The 6,831-nt window shown below is 43.9% G+C and overlaps 1 long non-coding RNA gene across 1 annotated transcript; it reads right to left on the bottom strand.

Moving 5' to 3' along the window:
- Positions 1 to 1,582: 1,582 nt before the first annotated feature.
- Positions 1,583 to 6,402, bottom strand: LOC133275985 (uncharacterized). Its single transcript, XR_009745751.1, has 3 exons — positions 5,525 to 6,402; positions 4,499 to 4,616; positions 1,583 to 2,866 (listed from the first exon to the last, which is right to left on the bottom strand). It is a non-coding gene; the product is annotated as an uncharacterized LOC133275985 (long non-coding RNA).
- Positions 6,403 to 6,831: the final 429 nt, after the last annotated feature.

Consider the following 6,831-nt stretch of genomic DNA (forward strand, 5'->3'; position numbering starts at 1 on the left):
GCGTGCTGAGGCCCCGCCGCTCGGCGGAGCGGGCTTGACGGCGAGGTCAGCCCCGCCCCTCCCCAACGCGCTTGCGCCGCAGCCGACGACCTCTCTCATTGGCTGGGGGCCGCGTCTCATTTGCATGCTGCGGGACAATAACACCGCGCAGCTCCCGGCAGCCCTCGCGGCATCGCGGTCTCTGCCCTTTCCCTTCCCGGTAACCGGGGCCACGCTCCGCACCGGGACAGGGGAGCTTCCTGCGGCTTTACCAGTAGCTATTAACAATACAGCGGGGTGAATGGGGCTGCACCTAACACAGATACCGGCTCTCCATGCCCAGCCCAGGCCACGTGTCTGGCGCGTTGCAAATAACTCGAAGGGCCTCAGTGGCCACTTGTGTTTTCTGGCTGTTGAGGCAGGTGATGTGAGTCACACCGCACAAAAACTTAACTTTAAAGGACAAGTCCTGTTTCCCTCCCCCGTGGGTGCAGTGAGGGACAGCGCCAGCTCGCTGCGGCATGTGATGTTTGTGTGGCTTCTGTGGAAATCCATGAAACTGGAGAATGTTTTGGGGCAGGGATGTGAAATGCCTAACAAAACCCTCAGCACACAGTCAACACAAAACCCACGAACATCATGGTAATTGCAGGTGAGCATGATCCAAAGGCAACAACACAACTTTCCAGTGTCCCCCTGCACAACTTCAAAGACACCAACAACTTCAAGGCATGATGGCTTTATACATCCACTTGCACTCAAAAAGAAACCCAATTCCTTGTCTTCTGCAGCTCCTCTGTGCTGCTTGTGGACAAGGAAAGGGCTTGTCCCTTGGGAAGTCCCCAGCAGGTCACTGCACAACACATGCGAATTCACTTAATGCTTCCTGAGGAGGCTGCTGCCGCGTTCCATAACCCGAGATATGTAAATATAACACAACAGGCATAAATAAAGCAGAGGCAGGTGTGAAACCTGAACCTCAGGCTGACTCCAGTGAAAGGAAGAGCAGCGACACACTCACAGACCCAGCCCAGCACCATCATTATAACAGCACCAAGAGACAGGAGGCATTTCACTTGCTGTGCGTCTTGACAGAAACAATATTCCCTTTAAGCCACAAAAGGCTTAAGCAATGCATGAAGATTTTCCATCTAAAGCTGAAGTGGTATCCAAACTTACTACCAAATTAATTAATGTGGAGAAGGAGCGTGCAGTGAACACAAAGAGCAGCCCAGGCCTCGGTGAGCTGGGAACCCACTGCCCAGACAAATTTGCCAGCGCATTGGAGATAAGGGTGTGCTGCTGCCAAGGCCCATCAGGGTGTGTGAGATGACAAACAGCACTGGCAAGGTGGCTCTCCTCCACCACAAGCATTGCTGCCTCACCCCTCCTGTATCACTAGCAGGAAAGGGAAGCACATATTGTCAAGAGTTTCCTCCACAGAGTCATTCTTTTCCTCCTCTCGCTCTCATTCTTCCACCTTCTTGTCCAGTTCCCTTCTAGGATAAGTCCAGCCTGGCCTCACCCCCATTTTCGTTAACAGCTTGTGCTGTGCTGGGCAGCTGTGGTTAGCACAGGGTGATGTGTCCTGCAGTGGCTGGGTGCACACTGTGTTGAGCCACAGAGAACCCAGGTTTGGTTGGAAGCATGGGGTGTTTCCCGGAGCTGGATGGGACACTCTCTGTACTGCTTTGCCAGTCAGCATGGGTTGGGAAACAGTGTGAGCACAAGGCTGTCAAACACACTTGGTAGAGCACAGCCCCATGTTTCAGTAAGGGCTCCCATGCCAGCTCATGCTCCTCAATCCCTGCTCAGCACCCAGACACGAGGAAGGTGGCATCATCTATATGAGAATTAGTGACCACTGCTGAACTCTTTCACTCCTGCACCGTAGTCTTTCACTCACACTGTGCCCAGATGCAAAACTGCTGTTGGTTTTCATTCAGCTCACTTATCTCCCATGAGACAAAGAACAACCGTTGGAAATGAAACAGGACATTTGGGTTTCCCCACTGTTCAGTACGAGTCCTGATAGGTCTCCCATAAATCCCTCCCAGGACATGCCCTCCTGCAGCCTCACTCTGCATTATTCTTGTACCCTGAGGGTCAATATCCTGCCAAGTGATATTTGTTTAAAATTCTCAAATGCACAAATTTGGCACCAAAACCGGGGCAAAGGGCATTCCCCTGGTTACTGCAGCTGGGTGGAATCTTCCCACCTCAAAGTCCAAGATCCACTTCCATCAGTTCAGTTAAGCTGCAAAACAAAATGAACTCTTCCTGCTAGGCTTGCTCAGACCAATAAATGCAATGGGGAACTCTAAGCAGAAGTGCTGTGCAATGTAATCAACTGTGGAAGGCACAAGCAGTTTTTCAGCTTGTATTAAGACTGATTCACTTGTAGCTGACGTCAGTGCTCCCTCCCTGCTATCTTAGCCTTGGGATTGGAGTATGATAAATATTACCTGTAATGCCATCTGCTGTACAGAGGCAGCCCAGGCTTCTCGCTATTTGTTTAAGGGCTAATGTTGTGCTAGACCAGAATGCAGTTTATTTCAGCCTGATTTGACTTTGGTTTGACTCTAATTAAAAATGCTTGTCTGCTTGAGTTTTTAAAGTCATCTGTCATGGAGCAAAACTCATGTTTGCCTTGAAAAGATGAAGAAGTTCAAGACAGCATAGTTAAAACCAAACAGAAAACTAATGTGAAAGGGTGATGCCAGACTTCACATGGAAGAGATAGGAGGAGATACTGAGTCAGAAGATCACCATCTCAGGATGGGAACAAGGACCTCCCAAATCCCAGCTGTTATGGAGAGCTGGTTTGTTTTGCTTATCAGTTTCTCCCTCGGTTCCTTTAGAATCTCAACCAAGTCATCCACTTTCTCTATAAAACACAGAATACTGCAGTGTAATGGTGACTCTGACTTTTGGTCAGTGGTAAAATTGTTTTGAATGGCACCATGCTGAAAATACATATTTAGATCAAGTAACACACATACAAAACTGCTCCTCTTAGGATTTTATCCTCATTTTAAACGTTTAAAGTAACAGGAATTACTTCTCTAGGAATTCCACTTCCTAGAGAATTCCTAACTCCTTCATGACAATAACTCTGTTGAGCATTTTTTAGTACTAAAAACCTCCTAACACTAAAACCTGAGCAGTTAAAAGCCTTGTATAAGGTGTGTTCAGAAAGAGCCCACAAATAGCTTGAACACCTCATCCATCATTGTTTATGAAGACTCTGCTTATTGAGCTAATTCTGAACTAGTTTAAATGTCAAAAAAAAATAAAATTAAGCTGTCTAACCAAAATTATATGTGTCCATGGGTAGAATTTCTGTCACTGCACAAAAGCACGTGGACTTTGCCAGTTTACTCACTTAGATTCTCATATTTGTAGCTATATTCAGGACAGATACTGGTGCACTGTTCTGAAAACTCGAGTGACTTGTTCTGAGAAACTGCAATAGTTTTAGATGTGTTAAAGTAATTATTTAAATCTCAAGTAATTTTAAAAGGTGAGGACTGTGGTCAAAGTTATAGAGTTAAAAATAACATTTAACTGAATTAAATAAGCTTGGATGAGAGAAACTGAAACATACCTAATGTGGTTTGCTTAGTCCTAGCATTTCATAAAGGACATCTGTGTTAGTTTTATTTGTGCTTACAATCAGTTACTTACCCTGCTTTTATGGTGCTTGACAAGACTTGATCCTGCCACATTTGGATTGCAAATGCCACTCTACAGTGCTTAAATGCACATCAAAATCTTGCTCCTTAATATATGACTAAAATAGTGCTACAGTAAATCCCTTCAAATGTTTTTTTATAGACAGCAATCAACTGCATCTTCAACTGCTCGAATTTCCATTTTGTAGGACCTCCCCTGTGAGCATCACAGTGCCCTTTTTAATTATTAATGCCCACATGTTGATGGGATAAATCAGGATCTCTGTGATGGAGAACATGCAGTATTTAGCAATGTCCCAATCTTGTCCCACCCTCTGCGGAGTCTGCTCTTTGGAACCTGCTTCAGAAGTCTTAACACAAGGGTGCTTTTGTGATGGTGGAACTTTTCAAAAGGTTTTTCTTATACTTGGCTTTTGTCTTCCCTTGTTTTTTTAATGACAAAAGCGTATTTTGTTTGGGGTTTTTTTAATCTATTTTTTTAATGTTACATTCTGAAAGACTTTACTTAATACATTTTGTTTATGTGTGCATATATCTGGGTAGATATCATGCCTTTATTGAACTATCTCTTCCTACAGTTAAGGAATTTAGAATTAGTCACTTAAACATTAATAAAGAGGAAACTGAAGTGACTACTATGTTAATCCTGTTCTTCTTTTACAAGTACTACTGGAGATGGATTTTAGGTGAATTGTTGGTCTGAGTAAAGCCCTAACTTGCTATGGGGAAAACAATCATTAGAAAACCAGATTAATTATACTTTGCTATTGAACAGTTGCCCAGTTCTATTCTATTTCAATGGTAGATGCAGTAAGAAATAATACCTCTTATTCATCCAGCTCCTGCCCACATGCATTCAGGGTGCAATCTGTGCTTTCAGCAAGGCTTGGTTTTCATCAAGGAGGCTGGTCCCTTGTGCACCATCAGCTTTGCAAAGTAATTCTGGATGCAAAACAGAATGTATTACATTATATTTTCCCTTGTGCGTTGTCAAAGGCCCTTTTTACTCAGTTTAAATGCATTAAACATTTAAACTAACAAGTAGGGGTGCTTTAATATTAATGAGCTCATCTCATGATGCTGCAGTTGAACGTGTTATATAGAAGACAGAATACAACCAACAATGATAAACCATAAACTAAGCACCACTCTCCCTCCAAGTCTCCAAACCAAATTCCAGATTTCCAAATGTGCAGGACTTCTACAGAGGAGAAACATCCTCATCCTTGTCAACTGACCATACATAGTCATAGTATGGGAGATTAGTCAAGAAGTCCAAGGGACTGTAAGCCCCCAAGTCAGCTTCACCCAGAGAGATGAGAGTCTCATCTCAAGGGGCAGTGAAGGAGAGCACAGCCACACACTCAGACTGCTCCCTCCTGCAGGCTTCCCTCTCCCTTGGAAGTGGAGAAAAGCCCCACAGCTGCTAGAAGTAAAACTCCCAAATCTATTTTTTACTTTCCCTTAAGCAAGAGGATGCGGAAACTTCAGTCACTTCATAGTGACAAAAGTAAAGAGCTTCACTTGCCTTTTAACAGGCAGGAAAACAAGTCTCCTTTATTCAGGGGACAGTTCCCTGCCTAAGGACTCCTTCTTGAAGCCGCAAGTCTTCTTACTCTGCTGCTAACAGGTCCTTGCCTGATTTCTATAACCTGTGCCTATGTGTGTTATTAAGCAGGGGCAAAGAAATCAGAGTTTTCAGGGTAGTGCATCAATATCTGTCCTGACCACAGCTATGAATATGCAAATCTGAGTAAACTGGCAAAGGTAACATGTTCCTCTGCTCTGGGACCAGGAAAGAGACTGCTTTTTAAAGACTCCCATGATTTCCTCCAAATATAGGCACTGACTCTATTTGATGTCTGCAGCCAGTACTGGCACAGCCTTAGTGAGAAGGAAAAAGGAGCCCTTGATGCCATTTTTACAGTCTCTTTTCAAAATGGGAATGTACTTGAAGTTACTGTTACTCTTCAAGCCTGAGAAAAAAGCCAGACCCAACAGTAGTAACATCATTGAGGAGACCTTACTGAAAGGAAAAGCATGAATGTTTCCATTGTAATCTCAGAAACAGCAAAGAAACAAAGAGACTAAACACACTGGGTTTTCTTCCCCAAGGAAGAAGGCAAATACAGTAACTTTAAGTTATATTTAACAGAAAGAATGCAGACTGGACACCCAGGTGAGACTGTCTACACATAAGGCACACAGATGTCTGAGGTACAATGGAGTATGCTGGATTCTCACCTTCATGTCACCTTTGAAGTATTAAGTCTTCTTTCCAAAGAGAAGGATGACTCCAGGACTTCGCCACGTAATATGGAGCTATTTCAAATCCATCTTACGTTACCAGCTCTTTGATAGTATCAAATGACCTTGGTAGCCTTGTACTGCGTGAGACAGACAACAGTCTGTCTTGCGAAACTCATCAACACCTTTGTGAGTAATGGGCTCCTGTGAGGCAAGAGGAGAGTGTGAAGGTGCCAAAGACTTTGTGGAATCATTTCAGTTCTCAGCAGAATCTGGAACATCAATGTACTAAATACGCACTGTCGACTTGAAGTTGCATGGCCAGCAGTCAAGTGGATCGACGTAAAAGAGAACATGCCCTCTTGTGGCCTTGCAGCTCTCAGCGCTTCCCTTCAAGAGGACGAGAACGACCCTGATCAGAAAAAGAAGGCACACTGTAACAATGCACTTGTTAGCCTGATGCAGGAACAAACGTTGTAGAGGTGCTTTTTAGCCGGAAATGCAGAACACAAGACTTCAAAGGTTAAAAAGTCATCTCTTGGTTGGAACTGAAGCCTGGATGTTGGTATTTGTAAGATAGCCGTAAAGAATTGTGATCATTCAGTCGCTCTCTAGCTCATTTTTTACCAGTTAGCATAAAAACACCTGTATATACTGCAGGATTACTGGTAAGGCTGATGAACAAACAGATGCGCTGGACGTTAAGTGTTTTCAAAAGGAGATACGGAATTTTCTAAAGGAGAAATGGACTTTAAAAATTGGCTTGAGATTACTAAAAAGTTGCAAAAATACACTAAACGTAAGATTTTACAGCTCACAAGCAGCCATTCCCCACCTTTGCGTATGGCTTTCCAGCAGAACTTTTGCCCAAACCACATACATGGCTAATGCTTCAGTTGCTACAACTTAA

The sequence above is a fragment of the Pezoporus flaviventris genome, unplaced genomic scaffold (assembly GCF_033815535.1).
Source record: "Pezoporus flaviventris isolate CSIRO_AGI_PZ_B2104156 unplaced genomic scaffold, CSIRO_AGI_Pfla_v1 ptg000041l, whole genome shotgun sequence".
Taxonomy (NCBI): domain Eukaryota; kingdom Metazoa; phylum Chordata; class Aves; order Psittaciformes; family Psittacidae; genus Pezoporus; species Pezoporus flaviventris.